Source organism: Trachemys scripta, chromosome 6, assembly GCF_013100865.1.
Source record: "Trachemys scripta elegans isolate TJP31775 chromosome 6, CAS_Tse_1.0, whole genome shotgun sequence".
Lineage (NCBI taxonomy): Eukaryota > Metazoa > Chordata > Testudines > Emydidae > Trachemys > Trachemys scripta.
The window spans coordinates 44,935,043-44,956,540 of record NC_048303.1 but is presented as its reverse complement, the minus strand read 5'-3'; positions in this window follow the sequence as shown (position 1 = coordinate 44,956,540).

The window sequence follows — 21,498 nt, the reverse complement described above, 5'->3', positions numbered from 1 at the left end:
TGATTCCCAATTAGGAGTGACTCTATTCAGTTATACCACACACAGTTGTTATTAGATATTTTTCATGGTTCTAAATATTTGATTCTGTCACTTGGATTCTTTTTCACTTGAAGTCTTTAAATCAAGATTGGCCGTCTTTCTGAAAGAAATGCTCTAGTTCAACCGGGAGTTATAGGTTTGATGCAGGAATAACGTGGTGAAATTCTGTGGTCTATGTTAAGCAGGAAGTCAGACTAGATGACCGTATTGACCCCTTCTAGCCTTAAAATCTTTTAACCTATTTGTGAAAGACTGTGATAGTTAAAATAATCATGACATTAGGCATTGCTAGAACAGACTTTGAATGCCATGGTCAAGACAAAGTAGAATTAGTAATACTTCCTCAAAACACAGTTTTCCATCTATCACAGACAAATTTATATTTACCATAGTATCTCTGACACAGCCCCAAAGATATTTAGGCACCTAAATACCTTTGAGGATCTGGGCCGATGTGACTTGCCCAAGGTCATACAGGAAACCTAGAGCACCATGGGGAATTGAACCAAGGTCACCCAAGTCCCAGTCTAGCTGCCTAACCACTGGGACACATTTCCTCCGTAGCTCTATGGGCACCTAAGACGAGTTTGAGGACTGTACTTCACCCGGTTTTGGCATTGGTGTCTTGAATTGCAGCTGATGGACAGATCCTCAGCCCCACTAAGGCTGCTATATGCTGTTCTTGTGGTGCAAAACAGCCTTAAACCCACTTTAAAGGATTTCCCCCAGTGTAGAGAGACCTCCATTAACATACAGTTTTAGGCTCCTAAGCCATACATTCACAGGGGATGTAGCTGAGGTGTCAACAGCACCTTAAAACTCCTTTACATTAAGCTGGGGATTGGCCCAGTGCATGGTGCCACCAGGATCAGGTAAAAGCAAAAGATTACATAAATTTATCTTTCCACACCCCTCCCACTCCTCAGATTGCGTTAGGCACTAAAAGGCTGGATCCAGGATCTGACCCAATGACTTTAGCCCAGGGGTTCTCAAACTCCATTGTGCCATGACCCCCTTCTGACAACAAAAATTACTACAAGACCCTAGGAGGGGGGACCGAAACCTGAGCCCACCCGAGATCCGCTGCCCTGGGGGCCAAAACGGAACCCTGAAGGCTTCAGCCCTGGGGAAGGGGGGCTGTTACCTGAGGCCCAGGGCTGAAGCTGAAGCCTGAGCCCTGCCACTCAGGGCTGAAGCCCTTGGGCTTTAGCCCGGGGCGGTGAGACTCAGTCTTTGGCTTCAGCTCCAGGCCCCAGCAAGTCTAACACCAGCCATGGCGACCCCATTAAAATGGGGTCGCAACCCGCTTTGGGGTCCCGACCCACAGTTTGAGAACCACTGCTTTAGCCTCATTTGACCATCTTCTATCTTTGATTCAAGGCTGAATGTGATAGTATCTCGTACTTCATGATTGTTTCACACACTCACTGAGCTCTTACAGGAACTGCAGCTTTCTTAATGGCACCTCCTAGGAGCAGATTGTGCACTCTACCTCCTTAATCAGCAAAGAGGTTCTGCTCACCAGCTTTACCAGTGATTGTAAGATCTTGGCCAGGTTACTTAGGCCCATATTTTTGAAAAGGGCCTCTAAGTTTGGGTGCTTCAGTTTTCGCATGCCCAATTTCAGGCACCTAGCATTCGACTTTCACAGGCACTGGGCATATTCACAACTCCAGTTGAAGTCCAGGGGAGCTGCAGGTGATCAGTACCTCTTAAAAATCAGGCATGAGGTGTCTCCCATTGGGCATCCAAAAACAAAAGCACCCACAATGAGAGACCACGTCCCAAAAATTAAGCCTTAACTTCTCTTGCCTCATTTTTGCCATTTATCAATGGGGGTGCTACTCACCACTTTTTAGTTACCTCAGGCCAGAGGACAGCACTAGCATCCATCAGGCAACCTTCTCCATTCAAGTAGAGCAGTTGCTTTTCATTTCTTAAACCACATCATTGTTCAATATCAGCAGGACTAAAACAGAATACAGGAGACCTGGCACAGGAAATAAAATCCCAAACATAACAGTGAAACCCTGTCTTGGACAAATTTATCATATCCTCTTCTGACAGATTTCAGAGTAGCAGCCGTGTTAGTCTGTACCCGCAAAAAAAAGAACAGGAGTACTTGTGGCACCTTAGAGACTAACAAATTTATTAGAGCACGAAAGCTTATGCTCTAATAAATTTGTTAGTCTCTAAGGTGCCACAAGTACTCCTGTTCTTCTGACAGACTCTCCAGGTTTTCTTGGTTTACACTTGGCCAACACTTATTATTTATATTACTGTAGTACGTGGGAGCCCTAGTCATGGACCAGGACGCCTGGGTGTACAGCTAGGTGGTGTACAAACACAGAACACAAAGACGGTTCCTGCCCCAAGGAGCTTATAACTTAAGTATAAAACAAGAGACAACAGATGGATACAGAGAGACAGGGGAGTACAAGGAAACAATGAAACAACACTGGTCAGCATGGTAGGCAGTGAGCTCAGCACACCAGCAGACCAACAATTGTAAAGCTCTTTGCAGGCATCATGGCAAAGGAACTTGCACTGCCATTGAAGATATTTAAACTGAAATGACCAAAACAGAACCGATAGCATAAAGAGATTTAAAAGATGTTACACATTAAAGGGAGAGATTCTATCACCCTCATGTCAAGTGGTATCTTACTAATAACTAGGCACACTGACTTCAATAGGATGAACTGTGGAGTAAGGTACGATTCAGCATGACCCAGGGTAGCCCTAACTGTATTACTCAGGAGCCTAGGAAAGTCTAGCAAAATGATTCTATATACATAGGCTCTGATTCTCCACCACCTTAGACCTGTGGAGTTAGTTATGCTGGACAGTGGGTATAGAATGTAACCATGTGGCACAGGTGTAAATGTTGACACACAGTGTGAGGCAGTGGAGAATCAGGCCCATGGTGTATATTTCTACATATTATCACACACACAGGCCAAAATCCAGGCCCTCCCTCAGCAGCACCAAGATACCCCAGGCAGCCAAACCAGTGCGGTTCTGCTGCACAAGAGGCTGCGTGTGGGGGCTGCGCTGCAGGGCATGTGCACCCGCTACTTGGTGTAAAATGAACCTCAGTGGAAGCTTCTTGCATAGCAGCTTGAGAGCACGGCGGCACCAGGCACCAACGCTCCAAGCGCGTGCCTGGGGCGGCAAGCCGCGGGGGGGCGGCCTGCCGGTTGCTGTGGGGGCAGCAGTCAGGCAGCCTTCGGCGGCATGCCTGCGGGAGGTCCGCTGGTCCCGCGGATTCGCTGGCAATTCAGCGCCGAAGGCAGCCCGCCTGCTGTGCTTGGGGCGGCAAAAAAGCTAGAGCTGCCCCTGCTTGAGAGTGTGGGCCACAGAAAGGCCAAGGAAGCTTAGGATCATCTTCCTCCTCATTTGGGGGCCGCCTACGTCCCCAAGGAGCTGCTCCAATAATTGGGCTGCTTTGCTACACACAAACACTAGGATTGCAGGATGGAGAAAGAGAATCATTCAATTATTTTTGTAATTGTCTGCACAAAAGGGAAATGGACATCCCACCATCTGTCACTCTTCCAGGTATACAATAGTAATTATTAATGTAATCAGTTTTCTGCTCATGCTTTCAATCTTTGCACCAAAGCTCTTATGCTATTCCATATGAGCAGGTCCCCAACCTCCTCCTCCCAGGTATTTTGCCCCATTTCCTATACTACTGGACCAATTTTTCTAATATGAACATTTTAATTGAAATCGGAATTAAAATATGATTGCAATCTAAATTGGATAGAGGAGCTTTAACCTTCTGGTTTCTAGCAATCGTAATATTTTATGGCTGAAAGAGCTACATCTAATTGCGTTTTTTTTCTGCCCTCCATCCACCCCATGTTTCTGAACTGTGGAGCCTAATAAACCTAACTCAGGAGACATTTCTAACCAAATGGCTAGAACGTCACATATTATTATTGATGTGTTTCTAAGGCGAAATAATTAGGAGGGGAATGGTGGGTGGAGGGGCATTTCTAAATGATATGCATCTAATTTCCCCTCTGTTGATCATATTTTCGCATTCCTTGGTTATATTTGATTTATATTCAGTGCATATCTTTCAACTGACATGGACTGATAGATGCACTACTATGACCTACAGTGAAACTGTCAGTTTTGGAATACAGCACACAGGAGATTGTGTGTGGTTGGTAAGGAAGGCATAATGCCATTGAACTGCTTTTGTTCACCTACGCCCCAGTCCAGCAAGGTGGTTAATCATGTGCCTAATTGTTAGCACACAAGGTAGGTAGTCCCACTGAATTACAAATGATGCAGGAATGACCACATAAGAAAGCTAAAAATAGATTGGGGTTGGGGACTTCATTTTTTAGCGGCTTGAATGGTAATGGTTTCCGTGAGACTACTCATATGCCGAAGTCAGGCTTGTGATTAAATAGATTGCTGAATCGGGGTTTTAGAAGTCATAGCAAAGCACCCATTCACTTCCACAGTGCAGAGTTGGAGCCTTAGGGCCTGATCCAAATTCCATGGAAAGACTTTTATTGGGTTCCGTAGGCTTTGGAACAGGCCCTTAGGGCTGATCTGATACAGAGCTGAGCATCTCCAACTTCCACCCATGTCAGAGCATTCAGAAGCCTAAAGGTGCTGGGCACCTCACGGGTTGGACTATTTTTGGGTCCCATAGATTAGAATGATGATTAGTAGGAAAAGTCTTTTAGCTGCTCTTTCAATCATTCAGCTATCAGTTGGAAAATATGTCATTACCTACTAGACACACTAATACAATAGTGACAGAAGTGATTGCCATTCAGTTTGTCCTTATTGCTCCATTTGGATGAATTAACAATTCCATTTAAAAAATATCTGTGTGAAAATGTTTTGGGGCCAACTGCATTAGATTAGAGCCTCACTATATGGAACATGCAAAGAGTGCAAAGTTACCTGCAGTAGAAACAGAAATTGCTGTTTGAACCATTCCTTTTTAAAGCAGAGTTTCTGGTGGCCAAGGAATTGTGCTGTTCCAGTTGCTCTAAATTGGCTGCTTTAGGCAAAGGTCACACTGTGGTATCAATTACTTGCTACTACCTGGAAAATTTAATTTCATGCCCTGCAGTAGGTCTGTTTTCTTCTCTATTGTGATTGGCAACTGTTTCCCTGTTGGTAACGAGAATAGCTCATTTACTTGAAGTGATTAAAAACCAGAAGCTCACTTGTTCACAATGGCAGCTTCAGGTGGCTAGCATAACCAAAAGAGCTGTTGCACTAATGCATTCAGATTAATGCAATCAAAGCCATTTCTTGCCCTCTTCATAACCTTTTATGGTATTGGATTGTGTGTGTTTTGTAATCATGTCAATCTACTCCCAGTTGTCCAACTGTTGTTTAGGTTAACATGCAGTTCCTGCAGGTTAATAGAAGAAGGCAAAGAAAACCAGAGGAAATTAGTGAGCTAAAAAAGCTTCTATTTTTAGCTAGCACAAGTACAAAGTAACTGAAGTCTGGTTAAGTCTACATATTTTTTAATTTTAAAATATATTTTGCTTGAAAATCACTTTTCAAATCTCTCTCTCTCCTTCCTTTCAAGATACAGGGATCCCCTTAAAGTTTGAAGTATGTTTTCTGTTTTATGGGTCCACTTTACTACTGCTTACAAGACCCAGTGATTCGAAAAGATGCTCCTTCCTTTACTCCCAGGAACTGCTTCCTTCCTTTGGGAGACGTTATGCCACAGATTTTTAGGTAGAACACCTAATTGATTTAAATAGGGATTTCTGCTTAAAAATTGATTGTACAATATGGCCTGGTGACAGAGAGCAAGAAAGCACAGAAGTGACAGTTTGATCCTTCTTTGCACGTATAGAAGATCTTGGTTTATAATTCACGAAACCCAAGGAGTGTGTTTTGACAGATGAAGAATTATTCCAACCCCACAATGGGTAAGTATTGGAGAGAAAATATCTATGAAGGTGAATACCAATATATTAACTATGTCATGCCTCAACCAAAAAAACCTATTACCGGGTCTCAGCAACTGGAAGAGATGTTACATGATATTAAAGGTCCAGATTTTGCTGCATGAAGTAATATTTTACTCCATGAATAGTCACAGTGGGACCAGGAATATATCCCTCCCCCAGAGAGTTTACAGGATAGGGAAAGTCAACAAAATGGCTCTCACTGACCTCAATGGGCTTTGAATCAAGCCCTAAGGGCCCAGTGTAGAAATTCTTACTGAATTCTTATTCAGGTGAAATGCCCATAAGAATAAGGAATGAGTATGGAATCCAAACCCACATGCCATGCTTGCAACTGGTGCTAAGTTGAGGTAGTGGAAGCTGAAGGTCTGTATTAACCATAAAGCAGGCACAGCATGGGGTGATAAAATAGCTCAATCTCCATGGCTATTTCAGTTCTTTTCTCTTCTGAGACTGCCAACAAGGGAGCCATGTAGTGCTTTTTGTGATGTGGACATTAGTCTATTAGAAACTGGAAGGAGACCATCAGCTCATTTCATGCCTACTTACAGACCTAGGAACCTAACTTTAGGCAGAATTCTCAGCCCCAACCTACAGCAGCAGCCATGGAGCAGCTCCAAAGCACTTGCTACAGGATCTGGGTGGGAGCATAGTAGATACAGCCCTATGTTTCCTTCTCCCTGTTCACATTATTTTGAGCCCAAGTAAGTCCTGTGACCTGCTTGCAACCCTCCCTTTCTATGCTCTGCTGGAGAGAACCACAGCTCTGCTCTGGGAGGCATAAGGGACTGCACAGACCCCCGTTTGGCTTCCTGCCTGCATCCCTCATTTGGCAGAAATCTAGAACCTTCTAATGACTCAGCATTTCACCCAAACAGGAGACTTTTGTTTCTAGGGCTGATGACCAAGTACTTTTACAAGCTCTAATGCCTCTATCTAGCAAAGCACTCGAGCACCTTAACTGCATTTGTAGTCTTTCTGAATACAATGGGATTACTCACATACTCAAACCGAAACTGGTCCTTAATTGTGCTGGATCTGGGTCTCAGTTCACCATGGGGGAAAATAATCTCCCCTCTCCATCCCATCCTTATTTGTTTTTACACCTTCATACAAATTAGAAATCTATTTGTAAAATAAATGTGCCAAATACTTCTACCAAATGTGCTACCTAGAGTTTCTCCTAAAATCAGCATTATATTGCCAGAGCTAGGAGATGCTGGTAGGAATTTAAATAATCATTAGTGAATTGGTCCTGATATCCTCATGATGTCAGAGGCAACCTGGAACCAATTTGCATCCCTCACAGAAAGGCAAAGATTCTGGCCCCCAAAAGAAAAGTCGTTTCTTTCCCCCAGAGCTGCTGCACCCGCTTTCTGCAACTGGAAAATATTATTATTATTATTATTCTGATGTAGTAATGCTCTCAATTTCTTGTTACTTTTCAGTTAGTGAGAAATTGTTATGGATCTGCTGTCACAATATGGCGCACAAGCATTCAAAATGCAATTTAACCATAAATGATAAGTCATTTCAAACTGTGATACATTCCCAGCTCTAGAGGAATTGCAGATGACCCCAGTGACTCAGACATGCTGCCTCAACCATAATGGGATGAATAATGATTTTGTTTGGAAGGCAACATATTAAACTACATGGATTCTCTGTAGATGGTCAGTGAACAGGGAAACCAAGCAGGTCTCAGAGAATGTTCAGACTTTAAATCTTCAGTGTACCATGTGCCACATCTGGTTAAAGAGTTAAAGAAACAGATGCTTTTCATTTTCTTGAGAAGATGAAGTCACTCAGGGTACTTAAGTTTAGGCCGATACTTTGGGAACACTCAACATTTCTGACATTTAATAAATGTCAAAAACAAAACAAATGCCTGTAAACTCATGGGCACCTGTTGATCACTTTTCAGAAATCTTCTTTAACTCTCATCATCTTGCTTTGTGTATTTAAATATCAATTATTACTGGAACTCTAGCAAAATTACCTATTTGAAAGAGCTAAAACATGATAATTACTTTGTTGTTGTTATTGTTGGGAATCTCCAATGTCATAAATCCAGCTTCACATCTGGAAATGGGTTCTTCAGACTGCAGGGTGCACTCATCTTGGGGAATATTTTCAAAGGCACAAAGGGGAGATCGGTGCCCAACTCAATTTGGGCACCCATCTCCCCTCTGTGCTTTTGAAAATCTCTCTGCTAAAGATTCTTTAACTAAAAGGAAAGTGATGGAGGACTCTGGTATAGATACTGTCTGAGCAAGGATCACATTGTAAGGGGGATTCCAGGTAGAGATGTGAATATTGCAGTATTAATTCTCTGCATCTTTTGCATTGTATAGCTGATGTGTATTTGGTGAAGAATAACCATGGAGGTCACTTCCAGGAGGAGGCAGAAAAAGTCTTGAATCGTCTCATTCAACTCTGATGCTGCTCACATTTTCCTAACTCAAGAGCTGGTATTGACAAGTGTCCTGTGGTTTTATATTTTCCAGTCCTTCTTTCACTTTGTCTTTCTGCCTCTCTTTTCTAGCTGAAAGGGAAGACCCACAGCTGGAGGAAATAAAATGGCTATATTTCAATGCCTTAAAATTAGCCCGGTTCAATTTTAATTTAGCACTGAGACAGCTCTCTGCAGAAGGCACTCTCTCTCGCTTTCTCCCCTCCCCCCAGTTCTCTCCCTCTCTTATAATGGAAAGAACATAAACAGCTGCTGTATAGGAAAACAGGAAAATCCACCTCCCACCTCTTCCTTCCACTCAGCAACTAGAATTCTTCATAGCATAATAATGACAGACAATTCCATCCCATCAATATCACATTATGAGTGGCTTATCATTGTCCTAAACTCTGAAAGAGGAAAATAGTAAGGTGATCAAGGACAAATTATGTAACAAGTCCTTTGGGATTTTCTTTATTGGAATTTCCCTTTTTAGGGTGCCCTATTTGTTCTATTGCAACAAAAACAACACCTCACCTTCAAAACCCTATAACCATATGGCCAGGGGCATAAAACGTCAAGGCATCAATCACAATCCCATTAAAAAGCCAAGATAGGGCCCTTCACCCATTGATTATGCTCCACTGGGGACAACACCAGTTGGAGTGTGTGAGAAATCTGCCATTTATTAATATTAAACGCCAAGAAGAGACCTGAACAATTTGGCTTTAACACACAAAAGCAAGAACATCCATTGTAACTAAAGCACAGCCCAGCAACTCATCAGCATAAGAGACAGTTGCACAACCTGGGAGGAACAGAGCCCAGTGCATTTCCATAATTAGCCCTTCTGCCATGGGTTGGAAGCAGGAGACCTGGGGACTCTTCCTATAATCCTCTGCTCTGAGAGGGAGGGCTTAGAATTCCCACCAAATATTTCTGCTGCTGTTGCCAGTACTGTGGGGGAAGCATTCCCACCAGAAAGGTCAGAAGATTGTAGAGTCACAGACAGGGCTTGAGTAAAGCAATCTGGGTCCCCCGGCACACCATAACATGGGGTTCCTGTGGCCCTGCCCCACACCTGGAGTGACAGTGGTTTCTGGGCCTCCCCTCCCAGAGAGGCAGGAGTAGTGGTATGGAGCCCTCTTATCAAACTGCAGGAGTAGTAGCATAGGCTCCCTCTCCCCTCAGGGGCAGCAGGAGTGGAAGCTAGTGCTTACCAGAGAAGTTGGGGTGTATCCAGTTAGGTTGATGGGCCAGGCTCACCACAGTTTTCTTGTACCACTTAGTCTTCTACTGCTGATTGGGTAGTTGGAGTTAATATCCTGTTGAGATATATGGAGTGGTTCATTCCTCTCAGAACTAGTTTTTCAGGTTGCCTGCAGACTCAGGTAGCCATCCTTCCAGCAGGACTAGAACCTGGGACCATGGGGGTTCTGGGCCACTGACATCACCACACCAGACTTAGGCTAGGCTGGCTCCAGCAGGAAGTACTGCCCAGCAGGACCTGAGTGACAGCTCCTCACAGCCCACTGATTGGCTGGCACTGGTACTTAAGCCAGGAAGCCATGACAGGGAGTTGTCCAAGCAACAATATAGACTGCCAGCCTGCCTGGCTTCAGACCCTGCACACAAGAGATCCCATACGCTGGCTTCTGACCCTAGCTGCCTCTTGATGCCTGATTCTTGGTTTACCATCTGGCCTACCTCGGACCCTGACCTCCCAGTAAACTGACCCTGACTGCCTCCTGGTGCCTGACTTCTGGTTTGCCCTCTGGCCTGTCTGTTACCCTACTTAGCCTGACTCCCAACTCCCACTCTGACTGCTAGGAATGACCACCCATGACCCGGTCATGACAGTAACAATGCAACATCTGTGTGCATCGTACCACTGCTGATGTTGTTTCACTATGCAAAATCCTCTAGAAATCAATGGCATGCTTCAATAAAACTTTAGCACTTATTACAAAATTATTCCCCAAATGCCATGGGATGAGATTTACTACATGATACAGGGTAGGCTGCTTCTGTTACTCCATGGGGATGTTATATACCAGGTAGCCCTCTATGCTTTGATTTGTATTACAGGGTGCAGTAATGAAGCAGTTAATTCAAAAATGCCATAAGAAATTTAAAGCATTGCTTTGTTTTAAAATGGGGATCTTGGCGGAGAACTTGAATGGAATACTGGGTGGTAGGGCAATGCAATTTGAAGTGGCTAAGATGCCGCAAGAAATGATGAAGAATAGAAAAAAAAATCACACTGCAGGTCAATGGGCTGGTTTCAATTTGGTACTGATGCATGACAAGAAGGCTACTGGGCATGCTCACATTTTTCATTATCAGCCATTTCAAAGCAATTTTTGAAAAAGCACGCAGGATTAGTTTGCTTGAAGGGTTAACTATCTGCAAAAGCGCCTTTTTTTTTTTAAACGAAGCTATTATTAGCCTGACAGGTTGGAATCCACATCCATAGAAACCCTAAGAATTGTTTGCCAATCTCTAGATCAAAGTTTTGAATTGATTTAAATGCCTTTTTGGAAAATAAGAATTCACATCTGGACTGACAACCTGCATGCCAAGTTTCAGCCTAATGAACTTTGAAATGGATGAGATATTCTTTTAGCAAGCATCAAAGCCCAGAGTTTCTAATAAAGGTGCTTGGCAGTCATTTATAGCCACAGAGGCACTTGTATAATGACAGTGTTCTCTAGCACTGCACTAGCACTTAATTGACAGAATCCTGTTACAGAGTGTCATTTCATGCTGACAAAACTCCATTTAATTTGTCCCTCATCATTTATCAGCTGGCACATGAAGTCTAGACTCTTACGTTTTATCACATCAGGACGAGTTAATGCAGCCATAAGCACAGCTGTGGTCTACATATCAGCAACGATCTGTTTATATAAAGCAGCTCTTCAGTTATTATCCTGTTTTTTCTCTTTTATTGATGCTTGCCTGATATTGGCAGAAAAATAGAAAAGGTTTTTATGAGGCTGGAGTTTGTTGGAAACACCCTTTTATTTTTTTGCTTTCTTGCATGCCAGATGTGAGGAGCACTGATACTCTTAAAGGAAACCGCACCCATTTTGCTCAGCTCAGCTGTCAGAAAGCTCAAAGAAACAGGCATTTCTCACCATGATTAAACTGGGAAATGTATTAGAAAAGGACATTTTAAAACAGCAATTGCCATTTTTGAGCCTCCCATTGGAGGTAGATGTCATGCTGAGAAGTAATGTCACTTATGACTGCAAAATTTGCACAAGCAAAACAAACAAGTAAACAGCTTAAGTCGTATGCATACAATAGCCTATTTTGCAAATGCAAATACCCATTGTGTGCACAAGCAAAATTTTCTGTGGAGACGTCTCCAGACCTGAATCACTTATCTGGACCCCCACAAATTTAGGGGATCAAATAAAATGGGACATAGATCCAAAACACATTTGGATTGAACTAAAGAAGATGACTGCACAAAAACCTTGCAGATCCTAACTACAGGGTGCCAGTTCAGAATTGCTAGCTGTAATTGAAGAACACAGGATTTGATCCTGCCATGTCCTGGGAGAAGCTGACCCATACAGCCTCCTATACATGCTTAGTGAGGTCATACACAGCATCCATGAACTGTGATAAATAATGCACCATGCTTAGTATGGTGAGCCAGGACCTAACTCCACAGCCATTTCACAAGGCTTCATAGCACTCAGAAGGAAGTAACTGGGCTGTAGACAGGTGCCAAGCCCCTGTCTACAATATGAAAATGGAGTGCTGAGAATCCATTGCGTTGGAAAGCTGGTTCCCTTGATAGGAAAAGTACAGCTGGTGTCAGGCTCTCCATCACCGACCACCCTAAATGGTGAGTGGTACCTCACTGGGCCAAGAAGCTCCTGCGTGCCCCTTAGTGACTCACAAAATGCACATCTGTCCATCAAGTGATTTGTTGTCAACATGTTAATAAAGGGCTCCAACAGACAGATCCCTCCTTAGACTGTAATGATCCCATGTCATAGGAGTGTGATTACTTATGGGAGGCGAGATGGGGGAATCTATTCATTTGATTTCTTAAAAGCAGAACCAAGAAAGGTGGTAAGGACAGGGCCGCTCAAAGGATTCAGGGGGCCTGGGGCAAAGCAATTTTGGGGGCCCCTTCCATAAAAAAAAGTTGCAATACCATAGAATACTATATTCTCGTGGCGGCCCCTGTGGGACCCAGGGCAAATTGCCCCACTTGTCCCCCCTTCCCCCCGGGTGGCCCTGGGTAAGAAACATATATTAAACTGCACTAGAAATGATTAAACATTGTTCCTGGAAATAGGGTGACCAGATGTCCTGATTTTTATAGGGACAGTCCTGATTTTTGGGTCTTTTTCTTATATAGGTTCCTATTGCCCCCCACTCCCTATCCCGATTTTTCACACTTGCTGTCTGGTCACCCCACCTGGAAAATATGCCACGTTTGTTGATAGTACAGCACAGAGTCTGGCTTGCATTATCTAAAGAAAGGGACTGGGATGAAGACCTTGTAAAGGAAGAAAGGGGGAATCCTGGGGAACAGCATATTGGCATACTCACCATAGGAACATTTTACAGCCAAACTCATCACCATCTCTATGTAAATGAAAGGGATACAGATTTGTAGATTCCTATGGTAACATACTTATCATATTGATTTTCAAACTTGAAAGCAGAGATCTGCAGAACCTGTCGGTAATGGAATTTAAAAGAGCTGCATTCCAATAAAAGCCCTGATGTCAAAGTGTTTTGTTCTTTACTGAAGTGCTGCTGCATTGGATTCTTCGGTACTGTGCAGTGCTTTTTATTCACACTCTCCCCCTTTCCCCGCCCCGCCCTTTGAATCAGTTTGAAACCAGCAACACAACTGCAGCCCCCTGGACAAAGGCCTCCAGGAGTATATTTTCCAAGTATTGCAGAGCAGATAGATGCACAAACCTTTTTTACAGGCAATTAAATGTGTGCATTTTTTTCCTAAATATGGATGACTTTGTCCAATCAATTGTGCCCAGGGTTTTACTGAGGTAAATTAATTGAGCGCCATGATCAGTTAAAGCAACAATGATGCAAAGCCCAACTATATTAAAAGAAATGCAATCCGTCCACTCTTTCCCCTAAAGATGAAATTAAAAATATAAAATCACAGGCCCCATTGTTATGGACGTAATGCTGAGTGGACACAGGTTTACAGAAAACACCTGGAAAAGGCTACTGGGAAAGAGGTCTCCTAAACAGACAAAGAACACATCGCTGATACAAGCATGTCTAGCAAATGGTAGCTGGTAACACAGAATCACTTCAACCTATGCACAGTGAAAATCATTGTGCTGACCTATTCCTTTGGGTTCTGCTGACGGTTGAGTTTGCAAGTTTCTGCAGAGCAGGTCAATGCATTGTAATTAAATTTTCCTGCAGAACTCTGCATTACCTGAGGGATCTACAAGACTGGGCTCTTTTTCAGTGATGACTATTAGAGATGTTTTATTTTTGCCCTGTGAAAACATGTATATAAACAACAGAGGACGTGGAGATTGCAGGACCATATATTGTTATTCTATACATTGCACCAATCGACATCAGGGCCCCATCGTGCTTGGGGCTGTACAAATACAATCATGGTCTTTTCCCTGAAGAACTTAAAATCTATGAGCAATATAAAGGGGCAGATTCTCAGCTGGTGTAAACTGACATCGTTTCATTCAAGTGAATGGGGCTGTGACAATTTATGAGTGCTGAGGATCCTGGGGTCTTTCTAAGGCTGCAGAAAGGGGATGGAAACAAATCTGAGTGGCATGGTAATAAATTACAGCATTTTGGTAATCTTTGGAAACATTTGTAAAGATGTTAAAACGGACCAGAACTGTAACGAGCAAAACCAACATACTATTAAAAGGAACAAGCTGTCCACCCTTTTAATGAATATCTTTTCTTTTTAGAACCAGCTAATGTAATGCATGCGTAACAACAATGACCTATATTACCAAAGGGGACTAATGATTCTGAGTGCCTCTATTTCGGGTGCCGAATTGGAAGCATCTGCTGAGCAGACATCCTCTGAATATTAGATCCCTTTAAGATTTTGGGCATCCAAAAATGGAGTCATCCAAAAATCACTGGTTATTTAGGAAAATCTAGTGCAGTGAGCCTCTTACATGATTTTTCAAGTCTTTTAACTCTCATCTTCTCTAGTCCCTGCTCACCCTTTGTTCATTGTTGTGTTATGTCTAATTCAGACTGTAAACTTCTCTAGCGTTGATTCCTGCCCTTTTTAAATTGTCTGTAAAGTACCATGCACACTTATGGCTCTTTATCAATAAAAAATAATAATTAGATACCAGGATAAACTGACCATCTGGCATTTTGAAGAGCAGCAAAAAAGAGATTTAGAGCTGGAAATGAAGCATTCACTTTTAGGAACCATCTACTGTCTGAACTGCTGATAGTAACATTCAAAATGACAATTGCACTATTCCACACAGCAGCATGCAAATGTCAGCCCGATAGAATGTTTTAGGCTGGAATGTACCTTACAGGCACCAGCTAGTTGGGAGAACAACCAGGGGGCATGGTGCTTCCTGATCATTGTTGCTACCTCTTGTCTAGTGCAAGGTGAGTACAATTGCGCTCAGTCTGTGAAAAGGGATGGAGAGCAGACCTGAGCCCTCTCCCAGCACCTGCTCTGCAGCTGGGCATGGTCTAGTCCTTTATGTTTTGAATGTCCTCTTAAAAAGCAAGGGTGTTCTGGGTGATCTCCTTCTTGCAGAGCTACACATGGTATCTGAAATACTCACTTTGGAAAATTCAGCCCATGTCTACGAAATGCTTATCTCCTGAGAGGAATTCTCCATAAATATCTGGGAAATGTCACCATAGGCTTGTGGCTATGTGAACCTTGGCTGACCTCTTGTGTAGTTAGCTGTAATCCCTCACTTCCTCATGGAGTTGGCCGAATGGTCTAAGAAATCCATGGACTTTTCTGTAAATCATAAATTCAGTGGGCTGTTGGTTTGGGGGATTTGGGGAACAGATTACAGGAAGTAGCAAGGAATAATGATGTTCTGGGCTGCTTCATCATTTTCCATACGCAAAAGAGTTTACATATGTTGTCTGCTACTTCCCCTGTGGATTTGTATTTCCTCCTTCGAAGAAACTGAACTAGCTTCAGAGTGACATTAATCAAAACTGTATTTTAAATGACAGTACTTGGTACTATGGGAATTGCCATCTCGCTAACAAAAGAAATAGACTGTCCATTTAAATAATAGTCAGGTCTGGGTAAAGGATAGGCCAATAAATATATATTTCCATCTACATCATTATTATATCCTTTCATTTTGTCACCTGGCACATCTTTTCAATACTTGCAATATGCACATTAAGAGCCTGATTCTGAAGACATCAAAAGAGCAGTGATATGTGCAGCTCTGCACATACAGTTATACAGTTTGCACACACTACTGTGGTAATTGCATCCACAGATCTTAGCCTGCAGGTACACACTTTTTGCAGACATCCTTATGGTCTTCTGGCATTTCGAAAGCTTAAGAATACAACCCATCTAGCTTGGAGAGTTTGTAATGAATGACCAAAACCCAGTCACAGAATGTAAAAATATGTCTTTTTTAAAACACAAGCTTCATTTATCCATGTCTGAACATTTTTCTTGAGTTGCAGAGGTGCTGAGCACTCACATCTCCATCTGAATGTAAAGAGGTTGCTCAAAACCTCTAAAATCAGATCCTTACTGATTTATTCTTTTAGGCCACATTCTGGTCCTATTAAAGTGAATGAGAGTTTAGTCAATGACGTCAGTGGATCAGAATTTGGCCCTTGATTTGTGAGGAATGTGTGTGCATAATTTCTGAGAAATTAAAATACAGTTAGCAATGACCACTTTCATATTTAACTAGATGAGCTCTGTGCAGAATTCTTTCAGTTCATTAAGATGGGATTATTTCTGAAGAACAGAAACTAAAACAGTTCTGACGGTAGCAACATCTGCAGAGCCATAACTATCTACTTTAGGGTCTCTAATGAAAAGAATTCAGAGGACAGTTACACATGTGATAAATGGTGGGGAGGGGGGGAAATCGATAGATGACAACTGACTAAAAATACATTGAGGGGTATAATACAGAAGTATCCATCATGGCCAATATTTTCAAACCTGGGTATCTTATTTATATTTGGACCCTAAATAAAAGTGGTCTGGTTTCCAGAGGTGCTGAAAAGCCACCTTTGCTCCGCAGCCTTGGGCCTTCACCAAGCACAATTCAGCTAAAGCTGAAAATCCAAACCTTAATCTTCTACAGAAGTTCTCTTGTCTTTTCCATAGATAATAAGCTTAGGAATTTCTGTCGACATTTGGCTGTTATGGAAATCAATTTCTTTTAAAACATTTAGACCCAATTCTGTCCTTGGATGAGTGCACATTGCTTCCATAGAGTTCTTCTTCGTAGGATAGTCATCACCTTTTATAACAACAAACAACAACAACAACCCTATTATATCATCAAATTCTATTACAAGAAACAGAAAAATTCAGGGCAGTAATAGCCTGTAGTTTATATAGCTATATCCTTTAATCACACGTGTACAGTTAGATCATACTGCCGGATTGTTATAAACCCACTAAATAAAAAGCAGAGGGCAGATTTTGGATACCATTAGGCGATGAGGAAGATCTATGGATGTATAAATTAAATAGACATTTTGAGGTAAAAACCATGTGAACACAAATTCAGTGTTTTTTCTCAAGTAAACATTACTGGGATGACTTGGCTACAGATCAATTTAAGTAGCAAACATTTTTAAATACAGATCTGCTTGTGTGTAAAAGTTAGACAAACCCTAATCTTCGGAAGTGTATTCCAGAGGTCACTAGAACCTGGATCATATCCAATTATATAAACCCTTGTATGTTTGGGAAAGCTGTCTATTTAACTGAGAACACTCACTAAATTCTGCTGATAGGTGGGCTGAATCTGGAATAAAACACAGCTACAAAGGCCTTTATAAAGTTATCCGTGGGCTTAAGCTCAACTAAGTAATTGATAGCCTACAAACCTTGAAGAGGCTAGGTTTTGAAAAAGTTGGAGAACTATGAAAGAAACGTGCTTTGATTTGTTATTAATAGCATCTCAATCCTGGGATCACAAATTATTATCTTAATGCTTTAACTGCTTCTGCTTACTCTTGACAAAGAATCGCTAGATCACACTGTTACCTTTTGGACAAAATGGTTTCTATAGGTGGGTGATTTGTACAATTGTGTTACTCTTCTGTTTTCTTTTCTTTTTCTTTCCTTTTTGCGTTAGTCTCTTTGATGATCATTAACCAGCATTTCAAGTTCATACCTTTGTACAAGCTTTCAGCTTCCATCTACCTGCAGCCAAAAAGCCTGTGAACTTCTCACTCAGAAAGGAGATGGGTACGACACCTGTGAATTTATACCTGAACTCCTCTGGGAAGGGCTGAAAAGTTCTCGTTCCCCCCACTCTTGTCTGTCTTCTGTTTCCAAATCTTGTATAGAATGAGCTGAACCAGTGTGGCAGCTTTTGGGAAGATTTATATTATGGCTGAGCTATAAGTGGTGCACATGTAATTAGTTAAAATGATGATGGTGGTAACAGTTTTTGAAGTACTCTCTGAAGCAGCCTGCTTCTGTCACATGACATCCTTGTTTCCCTTTCCACACACCTCAGACCAAACATCTGAAACAGATAGCCTGACTTCACTTAACTTTAGTCAGTCACAGTTAGGTCATCTGGGCCAAGGATTACCCTAGGGAAAGGAAGGAAACTGACTCCACAGGAAGGTGAAGAGGTTCTCCCACTAGGTTTGGAGGAGGGGAACTAACTCGGCCCAAGCCGTCTCATCATAATTCAAGGCTCTAGACACATTAGCAGGGCTGTTCAGCGGGTATTCTGGCTAGCTACAGCGAAATCTGTTTACACGGTGAGGGTCCTGGTGCAATCATCAAATATTTGATATGCCGTCAGTTTACTTACAGGCTAAGTCTTCTTTTGTGTAGAACAAAAATTTGAAGCCTGACTCAAATAACGCCCCCCACACCTAAAAAAAATTAATATAAATCTACATTATTCCTACTATTAAAATATAGATGTCTGGGATTAATTTATCCTTCATTTCACCCATGCAATCCCAATGATTTACCTACTATTCTTCACCGTCTGTTATTGTTCCGGAAGTGGCTATTATATATAATAGTATCAGAGGGGTAGCCGTGTTAGTCTGAATCTGTAAAAAGCAACAGAGGATCCTGTGGCACCTTTAAGACTTAGGTGCCACAGGACCCTCTGTTGCTTATTATATATAATGTACTCTATACCATATTGCTGCTGACTAAGGAGCCAGGTATATCTCGGTCACAAAATTCCCCCCAAAGTAGATCTTTTCCTGCTTAAATAGTTTCTACTTGGTACCTGTACTCCCTTATCTCTTCCTTTCTCAAAAGAAAACTTCAATTTATCAAACATGAGGTGAATTTTACAGAAATGGTGAAGTACTGGCTATGCAGTGGAATGTGTGTTTGGATATTTGGCAGTTGGGAGACCAATGTTCTATTCCCTCCTCTGCCATATACTTCTCATGTGACCTTGGGCATGTCCTTTATGGCCAGATTTTAAAAGGTATTTAAGTGCCCAAAACAGCAGATAGGTGCCTGGACTGGAGTTAGGCACCTATGCGTTTTTGAAAATCCCACTAGATGCTCATCTGCATCCAGAGTGGCTGGAACTAGGGGTGCTGCCACACCACTGGGGTTGAAGTAGTAATTACAGCCACCAAATACATGGTTTCCATCATCAGCACCCCCACTGGATAAAAATAAAAATTGTTCCAGCACCCCTATCTGGATCTTTAAAAATCTGGCCCTTGCTCTCTGTGCCTCGGTTTTCTCTGTGTAAAATGGGACTAATAATACACCCCTTCCTCAGTGTGTTGTGAGGATAAATACATTAAGGACGGCGAGGTGCTCAGATACTATGGTAATGGGGGCCACACAATACCAAGTGAGATATAGTTTTATTTATTATATAATGGGAGGTGAGTGTGTGCGTGGGAGTGGGGTCAGTTTTGTTTCTGGGCCATGTTGTCTTTCTCTGTAAGCAATGTTTTCATTATTTTTTGTAAGGCACCCAGACACAGGACACCCTAAAACACAAACATATGTCCTGATCCTGTGAACGCTTACCCTGCTTAGCTTCACTCCCGTGGCGTGAGTGGTCCCATTGAAGTCTTAGGACCACTCACGCTAAGCACATACTTAATTGTTTGCTGGAACAGGGCCTCATTCTAATCATGTATTAAAAACTGCCCTCAGAGCGCTGACTCCCCAGTATGTATGTTACATGCAGTAGATTCAGCCTTGTAGACTAGAGGGGCTATGATTAAAATTTTAAAGTGTGTATTTATCCTCGTGAGTTGTGTTCAAGGTTTGAAAGGTGGCCCAAGCGTCAAACAGCTAGTTGTTTTCTGTGTGAATTCAGTACAGAAAAGTTGCCTTTGTAAATATAAAATAGTGTTCCCTTACATTTCTCCAAACCTTTGCTGCTGCTGCAGCCAGATCTGCTACATGTCAGGCATCTCACATGATACTCATGAAGTTGGCTTCTCTGTCCTGGCTGCATTGGGGGGTCAAGTGTCATTTCTGAGCGAGACCCATACAGCAGTCTCTAACAGCCCAGGAAATCATGAGTTTTAGCCCCATCTTCTTCACTGGCTGCTGTTAATAGTTCCGTGAAATTCACAACCCTTGTTATTGTAGTAGGAGGAGCCAAACATCTAACCACAGTTATTAACCAAAGACTCATACTCCATTCTGCAGAGGACTGAGAGACTGCACAAAGTCACTTCAAGCAAATCTGGGGCTAGAGCCCTGACCTCTCCATAAGAGGGATCTCAGTCCCAGCCATCTTGGCACACTGCCTTTTAGAATAATTGAGCCAAATGATATGCTTGAATGTGCTGTCTCTAACCACTTGACCATACACTACTCCCAGTGCCAGGAAGAGATCCCAGGAATTCTGATACCCAGTATTTCATTTCTGTCTCATTAATAGTTGTGTAACCCACTACTGCAACAACACTGCATATAGCAAAGGGAATGTCATATCCCCATCTATGGACATCTATCCACACAAAGGACAACACCCTTAGCTGTCATGGTTATTCCTATAGCTCAAGTGGAAACATTTTCTACTGTGGATCTGAAAGTGCTGAATTCAAACCTTGCTGATGACCCACCAGAAGGAGGGAAATTAGTATGTGATCACATGGTCAAAAACTGTATCCTAATGCCTGCAAACTGAGGTTGTACCGGTCACCTTAATTCTGGTATTTCCTAATGCTTGGGTGCCTCACTTTGCAACCTCCATGTTCTTTTAATGTAGTATATCTACCATTGAGAAAAACAAAGTAGGTGAAGTAATATCTTTTATTGGACCAACTTCTGTTTGTAGAAGGGACAAGCTTTTGAACTTCAGAGAGGTCTTCAGTTCTGGTCTCCAATGTTTAAAAAAGATGAACTCAAACTGGAACGGGTGCAGAGAAGGGCGACTAAGATGATCAGAGGAATGGAAAACCTGTCGTATGAAAAGAGATTAGAGGAGCTTGGGTTGTTTAGTCTGACAAAGCGAATGCTGAGGGGGGATATGATTGCTATCTTCAAATATATCAGAGGGGTTAATATAAGGGAGGGAGAAGAATTATTCCAGCTTAGTACTAATGTGGACACGAGAACGAATGGATACAAACTGGCCGGGGGGAAGTTCAGGCTTGAAATTAGACGAAGGTTTCTGACCGTCAGAGGGGTGAAATATTGGAACGGCCTTCCGAGGGAAACGGTGGGGGCGACGGACCTGTCTGGTTTTAAGATTAAGTTGGATAAGTTTATGGAGGGAATGGTTTAATGGTAAAACATAGTAGCCAAGGAAAACCAAGCAATGGTACATGAATAGCGTAATGGCCAACAAGGGTTAGGCTAGAGACTCTTGCCTA